Genomic DNA, 21,413 nt, shown 5'->3' with positions numbered 1-21,413 from the left:
ATTTAATGCCACATCAAAAAACAAAATAAAAAGCAGACGAAGTCGCGGGCAACAGCTAGTGACACTATCAATCTCAGAACATTGTTTTATATAACAATTAAGATTTTTAATATAAATTAATGTTTAAATTTTTGAACTTTATATCCTCAACACCAATATAATTAGCAAAATAAATAGTTCATTTGATTTCAAAATTGGATGTTGGATCGTCTTAAATCCTACTAACAGTCCGACTCGACCTGGAATCGAACCACGGACCCCGATAGTTTATCCTTATCATGTTAACCACGGTCTAGTTGTCAATGAGGCAGTGAACTATTGAAAACTTTAATTGTTTGCGAAAAGAAAAGAAAAAAATGGTTTAATCGTAAAAAAAAACCGGCAAAGCCACCTAGCGTGTCGGTATTCAAAATCTCACAAAAACAGCTAAACACCGATAAACCAGAAAAACACTAAAAACACAAATTTTCCACTTGTAACATATCAAATAACACATAAAAACACTATTATTCACCTACGATTGCACAATATATGGTTGTAACTATTTATTTTGTATTTTGTTTAACGCGCGCGTCTCGCGGTGTTTACTCCACGGCGGTCGGTCGAAGACTGGCGGTTTGGTCAGAAATTTTGAGTGAAGTTGACGCGTCTTGAAGTTATGCCGTTAAAGGCGCGTTTCCTTCATATATGCGGATTTTGGGGGTCCGCGGAAAGCGTGCGCAAACCTTCGATTTAGATTGATACAACGTCGGCTTTCCTTGCGGGGGAACAGAGTTCGAGGCCCGGACGTCTAACTTATGTTAACAATTATGTAGGTACCTACCTATTCTTTTTTTTTCCATCACTTATTGCTTTACTCAATGCATTTAAAATTTTCTATTATTGTAAATTAACTGTACTTTTGGCAGTGTATAGTCTATGTTATAAGATTGTTATTATATGTATTAAGTTATGTATATGTAATGACTGTTTTTGCAACAAAAAAAACAACTTTTCAGAGCTATGTAGGTATGTGTGTTTGTAGTAATTAAATATTATTCGCTTTAACGGTGAAGGAAAACATCGTGAGGAAACGTGCATGCCTGAGAGTCTTCTATAATGTTTTCAAGGGCGTGCGAAGTCCACCAATCCGCACTGGGCCAGCGTGGTGGACGGCCTTAACCCCTTCTCATTGTGGGAGGAGAGTTGTACTCTGTAGAGGGCCGGTAATGGGTTGGTATGATGATGAGATTTCCACAAGAACAAATAGCATGACCATCGAGCCTAGGTGGTGGTGACGATAGTTTAAATTTAAAAAAAAAACAATTGTACCTACCTACTATTGTAAAAGTTTGTAAATATACCTAATAGAAGCTGTGATAGCACAATGGGTATCGACTTAACATTCGGGGGACCGAGTTCGAATCCCAGCGCGCACCTCTAACATTTCTAAGTTATGTGCGTTTTAAGTAATTCTAATATCACTTTCACCAACGATGAAGGAAAACAATACAAACAACATCGTGAGAAAACATGCATGCCTGACTTCTCTATAACATTCTCAAAGGTGTGTAAAGTCCACCAATCCGCACTGGGGCAGCGTGGTGGACTACGGCTTTAACCCCTTCTTATTGTGGGGGGAGACACGTGCTCTGTAGTGGCCGGTAATGGGTTGATATGATGAGGAATGTTATTTGCATTCCCATCGAGCGATGGTAGCGACGCCAATAAAATAGATTAAATAAAATAAAAAACTATTGTTTAGTGTAAATGTTTGTAAGAACACCTAATAAATAAAGTAAATAAATAAATATACTACGACAACACACACATCCGACATCGCCATCTACTCACAAACAAAGCGTAGCTTGTGTTATGGGTACATAGATGACTGTTATCATAAATAATATACACATAAATACAGTCAAACCTGGGTAAGTTTGAACTGGATAAGTGAGAAAACTCAATAAGTGAGAGAAATAGCCAGGACCCGTCATTTTAAGCTCCCAAAACCTCTATTAGCGAGAAACAGAAACCTTTGTAAGAGAGAGTAGTTTTTCCCTCATGGACCTCCGTAAGTGGGACTGCTACTTATCTATACCTCTATAAGCGACAGTCGAGCAAGCAATATTCGACAAAATTTATGAGTTAGAGAAAAACATTCAAAATACAAAAACAGAAACCCAAACGAAATTGACGGATTTTTTTTAATGTAAATAAATTTGTAATGTCTAAATAAAATAAAATTACATAGTGCATAAATATGTCTTGTTATTGCTGCGTACCTCTATAAGAGAGAAACGCTACCCATGTACCTGCATTAGCGAGGAACTCGGGTTAGTGAGAAACCTCTATAAGCGAGAATGAGATTGTGCTCCCTTGAACTCTCGCTTATCCAGGTTTGACTGTACTTATAATATACAGATTACAGATAAATACCCAGACACTGGTAACATTCATGTTCATCACACAACATTTTCCAGTTGTGGGAATCGAGCCCACGGCTTTGGACTCAGAAAGCAGGGTCTGGCCACTGCGCCTGTCGGCCGTCAAAAATGTTGATTGAAAACTTGTTCTAGTTTAAAAGAAAATAAACAATCAAACACCCACTTCTAAAGTTAGATGTACAATACCTATAAACTAAGAATGTAATAGGAATGTTTTTTTTTTTTTTTTTATTAATTTAGTTTTCTTACATTATCTTATTTCGTGAGATACAATTTTTGAAAAAGTACAGCCCTGCTTCTGTGTTTTGATACATCGGCCAGGCTGTTCTTCCTATACACATAGATAAACTGAAACTATAAAATTTACACACTTATAATGATTATTACTAAAAATTTATAATCTACGTGTTGAATTTCTTGAGGTCACTCAGGATGGAGTTTACCATGTCGGTGTAAGATTGCAAGACAGATCTTTTTCGCATCAGAGAGCGCAGCTCATAGGGGGACACCCCATATTGTAAAGTTAGCCCTTGACTAAAACTCACCTGATATAACTGATGAGTGATGATGAAATCCAAGGTGATAACGGACTAACTTGTTAGGGGTATGGTAGTATAACTTTTTTTGACGTGACAACGTCTTATAATTCGATGGAGCCGGCTGCACGCACGAAAAAACATGACGTATGCGGCGTTACCTCGCTTTGAGGCGTTCCATTCAAGGGTTGATGTGCAAGCGAGAGCGCGGAACGAGCGACAAAGAGGCACAGTCGGCCTCCGCGTTCGACATCTGTCTCTCTCCTAATTGAGTGAGCGATGCGTCCGCGTGGACAGCTTCTATACAATAATACATTTTAATACATTTAGACGGCCGATTGGCGCAGTTTGCAGCGACCCTGCTTTCTGAGTCCAAGGTCGTGGGTTCGATTCCCATAACTGGAAAATGTTTGTGTGATGAGCATGAATGTTTTCAGTGTCTGGGTGTTTATATGTATATTATAAGTATTTATGTATTATATTCATAACAATATTCAACAGCTATCTTTGTACCCATAACACAAGCTACGCTTACTTTGGGGCTAGGTGGCGATGTATTGTCGTAGTATATTTATTTATTTTATTTATTTATTTACATTTACATGTTTTCGGCTAAGAAGTGCAGTGAAAAGTGAATGTGGCGTCAATTGTTTATAGCAACGATAATATCTATCAAACAAATAAAATTTAAATTTTCTTTTGAAAAATGCAACCATTCCATCAGTATTTTCTTACGACGTTGTCACGTTCAACTATCGTCAGTAAGCCGACTTTACAGACAACCAATTTTTTTTTTACAATTTGTGCTATAGCAGGTGGTCAGGTTAATTACATAATTAGCAGTGGGCTGATATAGGCTGTTCAACTGCGGATCACTAAGTTCTAGGTTCGAATCTCGGGTCAGGCCTAAAATTGTTACGTATTATTTTTTTCTGTAACAAGCCGGTGTTAGGAAAATGCGGATGAACGTGAGAGGTCACCAAACCATTCAGCCGTCAGTGGTATAGCGAACACTGAACGGTGAAATTAACCCACCACGCGTTCGAGAGCTCGGTTGGTGGGTCACGCTCTAGTTCCCGCCATACAACCGGAGGCCTTCGCGTGTACTGAGTGTTACTTTCGTTAACGCTCATACAGATAAATACAAAGACACCGACCGAAATTAAAACTACAAAGGAATGTAAAAAAAAAAAAAATTGACCAAAGAACCGACTTTGTTAAACAACTAGAACAAGAAATAAATAATTTCTAAAACCTTTGATAAGTAGATAGGAGCCAAATAAAATGTAAAATTACTATAGATAGATCTCGTGCTACCGCTCACGTACCAGCTGTATTAGAACCTGCTGTTTAGCGCGCAGCGATGGCAAGAGACCTGATGGTATGACGCTCATACCTTGGAGACTGGGAACACTTGTGTGGGATGCAACTTGTGTCGATACCCTAGCTGCATCACACATCCAGGCCACCTCGTCAATGGTGCGGCTGCTACCAGTGCCGAGCAGGCCAAGAGGTGTAAATATGAAAACCGGGATAGCAGCTTAATTTTTGTGCTTTTGGTGTACATACTTTGGGACCGTGGGGTCCGGAGGCACGAGCTCTTTTCAATGAATTATCGAAAAGAGTTATCGAGTCTATCTATCCTAGAGCGGGCAGTTTGGCCAATGAATTAGTTTGGCCATCCAAAGGATGCTGCCAGCATCTTAGGAACTGTGCCTCGCCGCGGCCGTTTCGAAGACGTTTAAGATTTTATTTAGTTTTAAATAGTTTATTTTAGGTTATATTTATAAAACAAATATTGAAAAGAATAAATAAATTTAGTGTTGATAGACATACCTTTTATACGGTTTACTTTTTTTGTTTCTAACAAGCATCAAGTAATTTTCTACATTTTATTTGGCACCGATTATTTATGAATTACTAGATGTGCCCTGTGGCTTCGCCCGCGTAATTTTGGAAGGCAGCGTACTGCTACATAGTCACACCTATAGTCATATTTGAGAAACTGAGATTTTTTCATAACCCTTTTTTTTTTCTTACGCATTTTTTTTTTCGATGAACAGTATACTATATTATTTCTAATACCTCCAACAATATGTATAAAAAGTTTCATGAAGATCGGTTTGGCAGTTTCGCGTGAAAGCGTAACTAACAAACTTACAATCACTTTTATAATATTAGTAGGTATATAATACTAGCTTTTGCCCGCGGCTTCGCTCAAGTTAAGTTCTATTTTTGATTTGCTAAATTGTAACTACAAAGGATATATCTTGCTGCTAATAGAAAAATATGAATAATCTCGCAATCAGCGCACTGATGCGTCACAATACGCCACGTCAGTTAAATATAAATCCGCGTTAGATCTAACTCTAATATACGGGGGTAAGCCTGGTCAGTGCTTAGTTATTTGATTGAATCCGATTGCTATCAACCCAATCAAAATCACAACCTAAATACCAAAGTATTTAATATTAGTTTCGAATCTCTACGGAAAGCAGACCGAATACCGCTCCACACGCACGGTGTGTGTGGGTGTGTGTGTGTGTGTGTGTGTGTATATTTCGTTTATTATTGTTTGAAAGGTGAATTAGTCGGGGCTCGGGAGGGTTACTTGCATTACTTGTTAAAGTATTTGTGACATACGGAACCCGACGTTAATAAAAGCGGCTCATGTTGTCCACGTTTATAAATAGCAGTACAAAATAAACGTTTGCGCACATGTGCCCCAACTACCTACCAACCGGCGCTGAACACGTGCGTCGCACCCGGCTTGCCCCGCCTATGTAAACTAATAAGATTAAAGTTGGAACATATTATGAATATCGTAATTTCATGATATATTATGAATATTTTCTATACTCCGTAAAAAGCAGGAGAATCTCTCTAGGCACGTTTCGCTCCGAAACCGGAGCATCCTCGGGAGATGTTGATTTTACAATGAATAATTGTTAAGTAATCCTGGGATTAGAACTCTGCCCCCGAAAGTGAAGTCAAGCTCCTACCCACTGTGCTATCACCGCTTCACCGTTCGTGATTACGAAGTAATTATTCATTTCCTGTTAGAAGGGACAAATCATTCGAGATAAGGATGTGACTCAATGACAGAATGCCGTCGCCATAGAAATGGGACGCAGTTGAATACCTTTTTTAACCCCCAAGGCAGAAACAAAGAGGTGTTATAAGTTTAACGTGTCTGTGCGTGTACGTCTGTGGCATTATAGCTCCAGAACGGATAAACCAAATTTGATAATTTTTGTATGAAAAGTGAAATAGTCGGGAGTTATTAACATTATACCTCTTTGGTGTAACAAGATGAAAATAATTTCAAAAATTTTGTCTTACGCCTTATTCTACGTTTGGAAAATAACGACACTAACAATAGAAAAAAGGTATTGTTTGAATAATTGAAAAGAAATCAACTGTCAAACCTTTATTATGTAAGGTTACTTGAATTTTCGTCAAAGATTCGGTTCGATTCCCACAACTGGAAAATGTGTGTGTGAAGAACATGAATGTTTTTCAGTGTCTGGGTGTTTATATGTAAATTATAAGTATTTATATTACATATTCATAAAAGTATTCATCAGTCATCTTAGTACCCATAACACAAGCTACGCTTACTTTGGGGCTAGATGGCGATGTGTGCGTTGTCGTAGTATATAAAAATATATAAATTATATTTATTACTTTCAATTCATAAATTGTATATCATGCTAAAATTTCAGCCCGATCGGTGCAGAAATTTTTGAGTTTTTGAAGCGTACACAAACCAACGTAACATTTATATATTTATAGATTTTACATGTAATGTACGCATCAAAAGTGCCATATATGTGCCTACTTAAACAAAGAAATATTTGACTTTGACTTTGACTTTCAACCTGAGGAATAAGTTAAGCCTCGTGAGACTGTATTTACAACGGCAACCACGCCCTTCAGAGCGGAACGCAGCAATACTTCTTGGCGGGACAAATAAGCCTGGCGGAACTTTCCCGGACGAGCTCTGTCACAAAAAGCTATACTACTCACAATAGCTACAAGTTAAATTCAAATTAAAATTTTCATTATTCATGTAGGCCTATCACAGGCACTTATGAAGCGTTCATACATATCTGTTTACATAATTGTAAGGGGATGGTGATAACTTCGTACGCCAACTGAAACCTTAAGCTTACACGACGGTTCCAAACGCGCCCTGGTCTAAGAAGAGCCCACAACAAACTTAGCGGGGTATTTTTTTTTGTTATCACCATCTCACAGTTTATTTATATTAAGCTATGAAGCTAGAGCAATTCCTACCCAAGCTTTTTTTATCGTTCAAGTAATCCTTAATATTATAATAGGATTTTTCTATAAGCTTACGTTTTATATAAACTTTGAACTTATTGAGAGACATTTCAAAGATTTTATTTGGTAATTTGTTACAAAATAATATACAATAGCCCTTGAATAAATTTGCAATTTTGTGTAGCCTAGTAAACTGCACAACGAGTTTATTTTTGCTTCTAATATTAGTATTGTTACAGTCCATTTTCTTTTTCTTTTGTGATATTTTTATCGATAAAGTAATATATACACTGTGGGTAGGTAGGGTGGTATAGTAGGCAGACCGCATGCAAGATGGTCCGACGATATCGTTAAAGTTGCCGGTATAAACTGGATACAAGTAGCTAAAGATAGAGACCGGCGGTCATCCCTGGAGGAGGCCTATACCCTCGCATGAGAGGAGTTCTTGCAAGAAGAAATATTATACCAGATACTAGATTACTCACATTTATTTTATATTTATTTCAATACTTGTTTCGTGTTTAATTATGTTAGCTGTTGCTCTTCCTGGCTAATACCTAAGCTACGCCATAAACATGTTGTGACGTCACTACAAGATTCATCAATACAGAATAGCTTTAATAGTTCTATTTTGCTTTATATAATTCGTTTCGTAATAATTAATGTTTTCCAAATAGAATAAGAACAATATATTTTGTGAAATAACTTACCGGAAACTAATATCGTAAAATATTATTATTCGTTAGTTTTGTTTTCAACATTGTAAACCGTACCAGAACCGTATAAAAGTAGACGCATTACCTTCTCAAGCATTCATTCTGTATCAAGTAGTTGTAGGGGGAAACTCTGCCCGATTATATATCAAATGTAAGAAGTGAAAAATAGTATTATTCAAAGTCCAATCCCCACGTTCTTCAACAATTATTATTATTATTTTTAATTTATATTATGTTATGTTTTAAAATGTTAAGTGTACTGTATATGGGCTATTCCTGGAATGAAATTTTATTATTATTATTATTAAATGCAATTTAGAACTACTTTTTTATTTTATTTTTTTCTGTATATTTTTTATTTATTTTCTATGTATTTTGTGTTTTCACGTAAAATATAATATGTATTGTAATGTAATCTATGTATTGTAATCAAGAATTAAAAGGCTTTTTTATTTTTGTACTGTAAGTACATAGAAGTGTTTGTTGTCTGATGATCCGATGACGTAATCGCAACGCCCCATAGCCGTTTTGTTCGCTGGCGGCCGTTCTTTTTTTGAAATTCGAAATTGGAACAATAGGCGGAGAGCCGAGGCGAAACAATTAAGCTTGTTTATGGTACGCGCTAGAAAAAAAAAGGTACCTGCGAGGTCGCATCGCGGGTAAAAGCGTATATCTATAGTCTATACTTCTATACTAATATTATAAAGAGGAAAGATTTTTTTCTTTGTTGGTTTGTTCCCAATAGACTCCGATATTACTGACCGATAGTTTTTCCCTCATGGACCTCCGTAAGTGGGACTGCTACTTATCTATACCTCTATAAGCGACAGTCGAGCAAGCAATATTCGACAAAATTTATGAGTTAGAGAAAAACATTCAAAATACAAAAACAGAAACCCAAACGAAATTGACGGATTTTTTTTAATGTAAATAAATTTGTAATGTCTAAATAAAATAAAATTACATAGTGCATAAATATGTCTTGTTATTGCTGCGTACCTCTATAAGAGAGAAACGCTACCCATGTACCTGCATTAGCGAGGAACTCGGGTTAGTGAGAAACCTCTATAAGCGAGAATGAGATTGTGCTCCCTTGAACTCTCGCTTATCCAGGTTTGACTGTACTTATAATATACAGATTACAGATAAATACCCAGACACTGGTAACATTCATGTTCATCACACAACATTTTCCAGTTGTGGGAATCGAGCCCACGGCTTTGGACTCAGAAAGCAGGGTCTGGCCACTGCGCCTGTCGGCCGTCAAAAATGTTGATTGAAAACTTGTTCTAGTTTAAAAGAAAATAAACAATCAAACACCCACTTCTAAAGTTAGATGTACAATACCTATAAACTAAGAATGTAATAGGAATGTTTTTTTTTTTTTTTTTATTAATTTAGTTTTCTTACATTATCTTATTTCGTGAGATACAATTTTTGAAAAAGTACAGCCCTGCTTCTGTGTTTTGATACATCGGCCAGGCTGTTCTTCCTATACACATAGATAAACTGAAACTATAAAATTTACACACTTATAATGATTATTACTAAAAATTTATAATCTACGTGTTGAATTTCTTGAGGTCACTCAGGATGGAGTTTACCATGTCGGTGTAAGATTGCAAGACAGATCTTTTTCGCATCAGAGAGCGCAGCTCATAGGGGGACACCCCATATTGTAAAGTTAGCCCTTGACTAAAACTCACCTGATATAACTGATGAGTGATGATGAAATCCAAGGTGATAACGGACTAACTTGTTAGGGGTATGGTAGTATAACTTTTTTTGACGTGACAACGTCTTATAATTCGATGGAGCCGGCTGCACGCACGAAAAAACATGACGTATGCGGCGTTACCTCGCTTTGAGGCGTTCCATTCAAGGGTTGATGTGCAAGCGAGAGCGCGGAACGAGCGACAAAGAGGCACAGTCGGCCTCCGCGTTCGACATCTGTCTCTCTCCTAATTGAGTGAGCGATGCGTCCGCGTGGACAGCTTCTATACAATAATACATTTTAATACATTTAGACGGCCGATTGGCGCAGTTTGCAGCGACCCTGCTTTCTGAGTCCAAGGTCGTGGGTTCGATTCCCATAACTGGAAAATGTTTGTGTGATGAGCATGAATGTTTTCAGTGTCTGGGTGTTTATATGTATATTATAAGTATTTATGTATTATATTCATAACAATATTCAACAGCTATCTTTGTACCCATAACACAAGCTACGCTTACTTTGGGGCTAGGTGGCGATGTATTGTCGTAGTATATTTATTTATTTTATTTATTTATTTACATTTACATGTTTTCGGCTAAGAAGTGCAGTGAAAAGTGAATGTGGCGTCAATTGTTTATAGCAACGATAATATCTATCAAACAAATAAAATTTAAATTTTCTTTTGAAAAATGCAACCATTCCATCAGTATTTTCTTACGACGTTGTCACGTTCAACTATCGTCAGTAAGCCGACTTTACAGACAACCAATTTTTTTTTTACAATTTGTGCTATAGCAGGTGGTCAGGTTAATTACATAATTAGCAGTGGGCTGATATAGGCTGTTCAACTGCGGATCACTAAGTTCTAGGTTCGAATCTCGGGTCAGGCCTAAAATTGTTACGTATTATTTTTTTCTGTAACAAGCCGGTGTTAGGAAAATGCGGATGAACGTGAGAGGTCACCAAACCATTCAGCCGTCAGTGGTATAGCGAACACTGAACGGTGAAATTAACCCACCACGCGTTCGAGAGCTCGGTTGGTGGGTCACGCTCTAGTTCCCGCCATACAACCGGAGGCCTTCGCGTGTACTGAGTGTTACTTTCGTTAACGCTCATACAGATAAATACAAAGACACCGACCGAAATTAAAACTACAAAGGAATGTAAAAAAAAAAAAAATTGACCAAAGAACCGACTTTGTTAAACAACTAGAACAAGAAATAAATAATTTCTAAAACCTTTGATAAGTAGATAGGAGCCAAATAAAATGTAAAATTACTATAGATAGATCTCGTGCTACCGCTCACGTACCAGCTGTATTAGAACCTGCTGTTTAGCGCGCAGCGATGGCAAGAGACCTGATGGTATGACGCTCATACCTTGGAGACTGGGAACACTTGTGTGGGATGCAACTTGTGTCGATACCCTAGCTGCATCACACATCCAGGCCACCTCGTCAATGGTGCGGCTGCTACCAGTGCCGAGCAGGCCAAGAGGTGTAAATATGAAAACCGGGATAGCAGCTTAATTTTTGTGCTTTTGGTGTACATACTTTGGGACCGTGGGGTCCGGAGGCACGAGCTCTTTTCAATGAATTATCGAAAAGAGTTATCGAGTCTATCTATCCTAGAGCGGGCAGTTTGGCCAATGAATTAGTTTGGCCATCCAAAGGATGCTGCCAGCATCTTAGGAACTGTGCCTCGCCGCGGCCGTTTCGAAGACGTTTAAGATTTTATTTAGTTTTAAATAGTTTATTTTAGGTTATATTTATAAAACAAATATTGAAAAGAATAAATAAATTTAGTGTTGATAGACATACCTTTTATACGGTTTACTTTTTTTGTTTCTAACAAGCATCAAGTAATTTTCTACATTTTATTTGGCACCGATTATTTATGAATTACTAGATGTGCCCTGTGGCTTCGCCCGCGTAATTTTGGAAGGCAGCGTACTGCTACATAGTCACACCTATAGTCATATTTGAGAAACTGAGATTTTTTCATAACCCTTTTTTTTTTCTTACGCATTTTTTTTTTCGATGAACAGTATACTATATTATTTCTAATACCTCCAACAATATGTATAAAAAGTTTCATGAAGATCGGTTTGGCAGTTTCGCGTGAAAGCGTAACTAACAAACTTACAATCACTTTTATAATATTAGTAGGTATATAATACTAGCTTTTGCCCGCGGCTTCGCTCAAGTTAAGTTCTATTTTTGATTTGCTAAATTGTAACTACAAAGGATATATCTTGCTGCTAATAGAAAAATATGAATAATCTCGCAATCAGCGCACTGATGCGTCACAATACGCCACGTCAGTTAAATATAAATCCGCGTTAGATCTAACTCTAATATACGGGGGTAAGCCTGGTCAGTGCTTAGTTATTTGATTGAATCCGATTGCTATCAACCCAATCAAAATCACAACCTAAATACCAAAGTATTTAATATTAGTTTCGAATCTCTACGGAAAGCAGACCGAATACCGCTCCACACGCACGGTGTGTGTGGGTGTGTGTGTGTGTGTGTGTGTGTATATTTCGTTTATTATTGTTTGAAAGGTGAATTAGTCGGGGCTCGGGAGGGTTACTTGCATTACTTGTTAAAGTATTTGTGACATACGGAACCCGACGTTAATAAAAGCGGCTCATGTTGTCCACGTTTATAAATAGCAGTACAAAATAAACGTTTGCGCACATGTGCCCCAACTACCTACCAACCGGCGCTGAACACGTGCGTCGCACCCGGCTTGCCCCGCCTATGTAAACTAATAAGATTAAAGTTGGAACATATTATGAATATCGTAATTTCATGATATATTATGAATATTTTCTATACTCCGTAAAAAGCAGGAGAATCTCTCTAGGCACGTTTCGCTCCGAAACCGGAGCATCCTCGGGAGATGTTGATTTTACAATGAATAATTGTTAAGTAATCCTGGGATTAGAACTCTGCCCCCGAAAGTGAAGTCAAGCTCCTACCCACTGTGCTATCACCGCTTCACCGTTCGTGATTACGAAGTAATTATTCATTTCCTGTTAGAAGGGACAAATCATTCGAGATAAGGATGTGACTCAATGACAGAATGCCGTCGCCATAGAAATGGGACGCAGTTGAATACCTTTTTTAACCCCCAAGGCAGAAACAAAGAGGTGTTATAAGTTTAACGTGTCTGTGCGTGTACGTCTGTGGCATTATAGCTCCAGAACGGATAAACCAAATTTGATAATTTTTGTATGAAAAGTGAAATAGTCGGGAGTTATTAACATTATACCTCTTTGGTGTAACAAGATGAAAATAATTTCAAAAATTTTGTCTTACGCCTTATTCTACGTTTGGAAAATAACGACACTAACAATAGAAAAAAGGTATTGTTTGAATAATTGAAAAGAAATCAACTGTCAAACCTTTATTATGTAAGGTTACTTGAATTTTCGTCAAAGATTCGGTTCGATTCCCACAACTGGAAAATGTGTGTGTGAAGAACATGAATGTTTTTCAGTGTCTGGGTGTTTATATGTAAATTATAAGTATTTATATTACATATTCATAAAAGTATTCATCAGTCATCTTAGTACCCATAACACAAGCTACGCTTACTTTGGGGCTAGATGGCGATGTGTGCGTTGTCGTAGTATATAAAAATATATAAATTATATTTATTACTTTCAATTCATAAATTGTATATCATGCTAAAATTTCAGCCCGATCGGTGCAGAAATTTTTGAGTTTTTGAAGCGTACACAAACCAACGTAACATTTATATATTTATAGATTTTACATGTAATGTACGCATCAAAAGTGCCATATATGTGCCTACTTAAACAAAGAAATATTTGACTTTGACTTTGACTTTCAACCTGAGGAATAAGTTAAGCCTCGTGAGACTGTATTTACAACGGCAACCACGCCCTTCAGAGCGGAACGCAGCAATACTTCTTGGCGGGACAAATAAGCCTGGCGGAACTTTCCCGGACGAGCTCTGTCACAAAAAGCTATACTACTCACAATAGCTACAAGTTAAATTCAAATTAAAATTTTCATTATTCATGTAGGCCTATCACAGGCACTTATGAAGCGTTCATACATATCTGTTTACATAATTGTAAGGGGATGGTGATAACTTCGTACGCCAACTGAAACCTTAAGCTTACACGACGGTTCCAAACGCGCCCTGGTCTAAGAAGAGCCCACAACAAACTTAGCGGGGTATTTTTTTTTGTTATCACCATCTCACAGTTTATTTATATTAAGCTATGAAGCTAGAGCAATTCCTACCCAAGCTTTTTTTATCGTTCAAGTAATCCTTAATATTATAATAGGATTTTTCTATAAGCTTACGTTTTATATAAACTTTGAACTTATTGAGAGACATTTCAAAGATTTTATTTGGTAATTTGTTACAAAATAATATACAATAGCCCTTGAATAAATTTGCAATTTTGTGTAGCCTAGTAAACTGCACAACGAGTTTATTTTTGCTTCTAATATTAGTATTGTTACAGTCCATTTTCTTTTTCTTTTGTGATATTTTTATCGATAAAGTAATATATACACTGTGGGTAGGTAGGGTGGTATAGTAGGCAGACCGCATGCAAGATGGTCCGACGATATCGTTAAAGTTGCCGGTATAAACTGGATACAAGTAGCTAAAGATAGAGACCGGCGGTCATCCCTGGAGGAGGCCTATACCCTCGCATGAGAGGAGTTCTTGCAAGAAGAAATATTATACCAGATACTAGATTACTCACATTTATTTTATATTTATTTCAATACTTGTTTCGTGTTTAATTATGTTAGCTGTTGCTCTTCCTGGCTAATACCTAAGCTACGCCATAAACATGTTGTGACGTCACTACAAGATTCATCAATACAGAATAGCTTTAATAGTTCTATTTTGCTTTATATAATTCGTTTCGTAATAATTAATGTTTTCCAAATAGAATAAGAACAATATATTTTGTGAAATAACTTACCGGAAACTAATATCGTAAAATATTATTATTCGTTAGTTTTGTTTTCAACATTGTAAACCGTACCAGAACCGTATAAAAGTAGACGCATTACCTTCTCAAGCATTCATTCTGTATCAAGTAGTTGTAGGGGGAAACTCTGCCCGATTATATATCAAATGTAAGAAGTGAAAAATAGTATTATTCAAAGTCCAATCCCCACGTTCTTCAACAATTATTATTATTATTTTTAATTTATATTATGTTATGTTTTAAAATGTTAAGTGTACTGTATATGGGCTATTCCTGGAATGAAATTTTATTATTATTATTATTAAATGCAATTTAGAACTACTTTTTTATTTTATTTTTTTCTGTATATTTTTTATTTATTTTCTATGTATTTTGTGTTTTCACGTAAAATATAATATGTATTGTAATGTAATCTATGTATTGTAATCAAGAATTAAAAGGCTTTTTTATTTTTGTACTGTAAGTACATAGAAGTGTTTGTTGTCTGATGATCCGATGACGTAATCGCAACGCCCCATAGCCGTTTTGTTCGCTGGCGGCCGTTCTTTTTTTGAAATTCGAAATTGGAACAATAGGCGGAGAGCCGAGGCGAAACAATTAAGCTTGTTTATGGTACGCGCTAGAAAAAAAAAGGTACCTGCGAGGTCGCATCGCGGGTAAAAGCGTATATCTATAGTCTATACTTCTATACTAATATTATAAAGAGGAAAGATTTTTTTCTTTGTTGGTTTGTTCCCAATAGACTCCGATATTACTGACCGGTTTTAACCAAAAGAAAGCTTAACTTTGACGAAGTAACATAGGCTATAATAGATTAAAAAAAAAAAATGTGTGTGGACATGTACACGCGTTAGAAGTTACAGTTCTTTGGCGTAACAAGACAGAAATCTTTCCAAAAATTGTATCTTTCGCCTTATTCGATAGAAAAAACGTAATATATTTATATATTACAAATACATTTTAACGTAATATATTTAAACTTTTAATGTATTATGATTAAATTGCTATATAACGCAATATCTAGTTATCTCATAATCGGACAACCAAGTTTCAGTCATCATTAAAATTTGAGTTTGACAATTGAAAGTGTCACTGTATAACCTTATAGCTAACTTCAGAGTGTCGGTTTTTTGTGATTTTGTGCGCGCACATCGTAAAAATGTACTCTCATCATTTTTCCCTGACGCGCCAAAAGAAGTATAACTTCAAAAAATGGAGATCCTCAAGAAAATTGCAATAATGTAACCCAAAGTAGCAAAATGTTGCCTTTAAAATAAATCCATGTATCGCTCGAGTCCATGTAGGACTGAAGTGTATCGAAAATGCATCCGTATTTATATCGAACATTGGTTGTTAATCAAATACAATTTTAATTGTTTCTTGGAAACTATTTATTAATCTTATCTTACTAGTATTATAAATGTGAATGTAAGTTTGTTTGTTACGCTTTCACGCAAAAACTACTTAACCGATCCTCATGAAACTTTGTACACATATTCTTGGAAGTATTAGAAGTAATATAGGATACTTTTTATCCCGACATTAAGCTCGGTTCCTTTGGGAGAGGGGATGAAAGCGTTTGACGATTTTACACCATAACTCCGACAAATTATAACCGATTTAAATAATTATTTTTGTACTATAGAGGTTAGAGGAGGATATTATGTGTTTAATTTTGCCAAAACTTTATGTAGATCCGAATGTGGTTGGAGATAGAGGACAGTAATGCTCAGCGGACGGCAGCAAACCCCTCATTTAAGGTTTAGCGATACTGAATACTTTAAATTTTTTTAGAACTACAACCAAATTTAACGCTAAATCAAAAAACAAAATCAAACGCAGACGAATTCGCGGGCAACGGCTAGTATGTGATATTTTCAAATGATCTAACGGTTTTGTATATAAATAGACCTGACACTGGACAATAATACACCAACCTTCAGACTTGGGTTCGCTGATAAAAGCTTATCTATGCTTATTGTTTGTAGCGTTACGTGATTTTATAACTAGCGAATGCCCGCGACTTTCTCTGCGTTGGATTTCTGATTTCTTGTTGTAAAGAAGGGTTTTTGTCGCGCCATGCCTCCCTGATTTACTTTAGGATGTTCTAGACTTACCCAAGTAGCTCAACGAGTCGCTAGCAAGCTAGTGGTAATCGGATGGACGTTGGGGTCACAAGGTGCTGGAATGGCGACCCTGCACCGGTAAATGCTGGACCCCCCCCCCAAGTTGGACAGACGACATCGATCGAGGACGAAAATCGGGCCCAAACCCTGGAGTTTGGAAAGCCCTACAAACGACCTATGTTCAGCATCCCGTCCACCCAGCGTGGTGATTATGATACATCAATGTTACTTCTTTAGAAATATATCTTGCAGGCAACATTGCAAATCCTTCAACCTTTTACAATAAACTTAATAACTTATTAGTCAGTGTCAACCGTGGAACAGCCAAGCTGATTCTGGATGAGGTAATCACATAATGTCTTCCAAGACTTTTTTGCACTTAGACTCCGTGACCCCTCAGAGCTTCCACGACAAACCAATTAATATTCAACTCTTTATTATAGAGCCATCCTTAGGCCTCTTGCCGTTTTAATCTTGGCCGTTTTTCTATAAAATATTTTAATTTTCACAAAATATGGTTGTTTTCTAAAGGTGAGATCACTATAGCAAGGTCAGTGAGATGACAAAGACCGATCGCAGTAATTACGTTGTAAGCAATTTAGTTGTAGATAAAACTTGCATATTACGATGTCGGCTGTGATCTCATCTAAACGTTTTAATAGCCTAATCTCTATAGATTCAATTTTGCGATATTTACTATATGAAGGCCGGTAATGTTTTGTGAAGTTTTATTTACTATTTGCGCGATAGAATTTAAAATGTTGACGTGAATCGAAAGCAGTCAAATATTTCGATTGTGGAAATTGGTGTTCAACAGGGGTCTGTATTAGGACCTATTCTATTCCTTATTTATATTAATAGCATGGTAAGGAAGGACTCCTTACCAAAGGACAATCACGGGATAGGGTTGCATGCTGATGATAAATCACTTATGATAAAATTAAACGACGTGAATTATAATTTCACGACGTATTCAACTATCTCGCTAAAGTTATTGAAGTGAATAATTTGTGCATAAACTTCACATTACGAAATGCAAAGTTTGTTGTGGGCTTATTCATAAACCAGGACGCGTTTGGATCCCTCGTAGCTTTAGTTTTACGAATTTAGGTATCGACACGATATACCATCAACTTACTTCTACGTCATATTTTACATGTAATCTACGCATCAAAAGTGCGTTCTATGTGCCTACTCGAATAAAGAAATTTTTGACTTTGACTTTACTTTTATTCTACTACTAGTTTCTCTTGCTAGTTTTTATTATGAAAAGTATATTTTCATCACTAAGATTATGTGTTCAAAATAGATAAAAATATAATCAGAGTTAAGTAAAAGTTGTTTAGGTGGTGTGATGTTATTTCTTTTATTGTACTATTTGACGGATCTAGCAGATGGCACCAGTGGAAAACCATTGTCTATGAACCGAGCAACACGAGCAAGGCATGCCAGGAACATGTCCTGCAACATGCATCTCTGCCTCCGTGGGCAAACCCAGTGAGTAGCTTGACTTCACTTTCTGAGTGATGAGTTTTAATCCCAGCATGCACCTCTAACTTTTCTAAGTTATGTGCATTTAAAGTAATTAAAATATCATATTTCAATGATATTTTAATTACTTTAAATGCACATAACTTAGAAAGCCTGCATGCCTGAGAGGTGTCCGTAATGTTCTCAAAAGTGTGTGGAATACACCATGCGCACTAGGTCAGTGTAGGGGACTACAGCCTTCTCATTGTGGGAGGAGCCTTGTGCCCTGTAATTGGCCGGTAATAGGTTGATATGATGATGACAACGCTTTTCTACCCGTCCATCGATCCATCTAGAAGATGGATAAACTAACTAAAACATGCCTAATTCATTTTAAATTATAAGAGTCAGTGCCCCCAGGAATCAATTAGTGTTAATTGATTTTCAATTAATGTTTCATTAGATGTATCAATTCATTGTTTAAAAGATGTGTTAATTGTTATGTGATTAATCGTGAAGAGGTTTGTTTTTTAGGTTAATGTGTTCGAACTTGTCATTGAAAAACATGATAAGATGTTTTTTCCTGTTCGACTAAACTGCAACCTCTCCCTAGACTATTTTTTATACACTATTGCAGTCTAGGGCTAGCTTCTATTAGAATGAAAATTAAAAACTTGAACTCAACTTGAATCTAACTTGAACTAAGTTACGGCATAAATTGTTGGAACCCTCGAGAACCCTGGAGCTTTAGTTCTAAGTTTAAGATTGTAGTTATCGCCATCACTACTCACTGCTATGTACACATTTTGTATATGATCAACGCATCAAAAGTGCCATCTATGTGCTTATTTGAATAAAGAAATATTTGACTTTGACTTTGTTCAGGAGACCACATCACCAGGAGAATGGGAGCAAGCATTCAACCACCACCTCACCTCACCAGGAGTTGAGCCCCAGGGCTAGACAACATAGAAGGGTGTATATAATTATATATCATAAATATCTATTATAGTATATATAAATTTATATCTGTATTTTTGTAGTTAATATGTAAATGTAGTATGTATTTTCATGTAAGTTTATTTCATTTTTTGTCACATCCTTTATGCACCACCCATTTTTCACGTTTTTATCGGCTTCATATGCTCAGGTTGCCTGTTAAAAGATAGACCCTAGCACTAATTACTATTACTGTTTTCCTTGTGTTTTTCCTATTATTTTGTGTTGCAATAAAAATTTTCTATTCTATTCTATTCTAAGGGAAGGGGACGTCGCCATAAAGCTTCCTGTGAAAATCGGGCTTTTGCTTCAGTTGACATTTGGAATATGTGGTTAATAACTAGGTCTGGACGCCTCTGCGACATTGGAAAGATTGAATGGCATAAGAAATCTGGGACCTCGTCTTTACTGGCAAAGACGCCGTAAGGAGGTTGTATCTTTGTCTCTTATTTAGGATGCAGTCATTGTCATCATCACTTCAGCGGGTTAAGGTCTATTTCTGGGCTTAGGTCTTTTGTAGGGAGTTCGGCAGCGGCTACCAAAGACTTGTATGATGTCGTTGGTAGTCGACCAACGCTGCGTTTACCAGTGCGGGGTTGTCTTTCCAGCACCTTGGAACCCCAAACGTAAATTGGTTAACCGCGCTATGTGCCCCGACCTTTGCCGCTTGAGCTTCGCGATTCACTGAGCTTATGTCAGTGATTTTAGTTCTGGGATGCATTGTCGGTCGTTAAATTTCAATTATGTAGTGATTTATATAAAAAACCTAACGTAAATAATTAATTCTAAACACCCGTAATAACTTCAAGGGCACCAGACTATGCCGTAAGTCACAAACCTACTGTATAGGATTAAAGGATTAGTTACATTCCTCACATTCCAAACAACTTTTTATACCTATTCTAATTAAATAATAAGAACGTATTACGTACGTAATTACGTAATATTTATTTAAATAACCGAACGCTCTTCTCTAATCAATCGATTAGAAATCACATGATTTAAGAGATATTTGAATTCCAAATTTTTAAAAGTTCAGCAAACCTACTTTCGAACGTGCAACGTAAGTGAATACGCGACACTTTCAAGTGTTGAATAAAAGTTGTTATTTACACTAAAAAGTTTTAAAAAGTTGTCACAAACTCACCTTAGAGCGGGCAAACTGTTTTCGGGGCCCGTAAGTGTGCAAAAACGTGTGCGAAATCCGCAAAAAACTGAAACCACTCACTAATTTACACATTCAAACTTGTTGTCATATTTTAACATTTATTTCACTAAAATAACACCTCTTTAAAGTCACCAAAGCATCTTTAAAAGTTTTATTTGATTATGGTTAACAACATCTAAGGCACTGATTACGCGTTTTCGAAAGAAAATGTTGTTTTAACTGAGAAAACAAGTCGGCATTTTTTGTGGCACAAAAACTTGTACAACCCGTCCTCGGTCCTACTGTGCGTTTGACAGGCGCTGTCAGGCTGATTGCCATCGCGTCCTTTGTGAATACAGATTAAAAAGATGGCTTTACGAGTGATAATATTAATTAAGCTATTTTAAAATAAATATGCTTTAATGTAAAACCGCTCATACTTTTCGGTGTCACAGGTGTTGTGCATAAATAATATATCACTTGCTTCAACAGTATAGTTCTGAGAGTTCTCCATAAAGTTGTCGAAGCCGTGTGAAGTCTACCAATCCGCACTAGGACAGCGTAGTGAATTACGGCAAACCTTTTTTCATTCTGAGAAGTGACGTTCAGTAAACCACCGATAATTTAATAAGGATGATGATGATTAGTCAGAAAAAAGTCAATGTTCGCTGCAAACTGTTGCTCTATTTAAAGGCAATGCTTTTCATCAATTATTACAATAAAAAATAAATGGTGGCACTCCGGCGGCGGCGTGCATAGAGGGTATGCAAAGAGTATGCAGATATAAAATGAAGAATATCTCTCCAGTACGAGTTATAAAAAAGTCTTAAGGATAGGAATTGTAAGAGTTATAAAAAGTATTTATAGCTCGGACTGGGGATTTTCTTACATTGACATTTATAATAACATCTGCATACCCTCTATGCACGCCACTGACTCCCAGATCTTGGCCTAGAGCCTTTGCAGGGGGCAAATCTAGCATAGGGGCTTGCGTATTCCCACT

General features: G+C 36.7%; 1 protein-coding gene across 6 annotated transcripts in view; it reads right to left on the bottom strand.

Moving 5' to 3' along the window:
* Nucleotides 1-20,701, bottom strand: part of LOC120634989 (spectrin beta chain) — a 143,044-nt gene extending 122,343 nt beyond the window's left edge. For 2 of the 6 annotated variants that reach the window (XM_039905892.1, XM_039905897.1), the window contains exon 1: nucleotides 435-592. The gene's annotated coding sequence lies outside the window, so the exon portion shown is untranslated. Of the gene's footprint in view, nucleotides 1-434; nucleotides 593-20,410 lie in introns of those variants that run through there. The other 4 variants (XM_039905895.1, XM_039905893.1, XM_039905896.1 and 1 more) reach the window with 3 other exon arrangements.
* Between the last annotated feature and the right edge of the window lie 712 nt (nucleotides 20,702-21,413).

The sequence above is a fragment of the Pararge aegeria genome, chromosome 26 (assembly GCF_905163445.1).
Source record: "Pararge aegeria chromosome 26, ilParAegt1.1, whole genome shotgun sequence".
Lineage (NCBI taxonomy): Eukaryota > Metazoa > Arthropoda > Insecta > Lepidoptera > Nymphalidae > Pararge > Pararge aegeria.
Note: the sequence above shows the minus strand (reverse complement) of the source record. Positions and strands in the feature narration are given on the sequence as shown.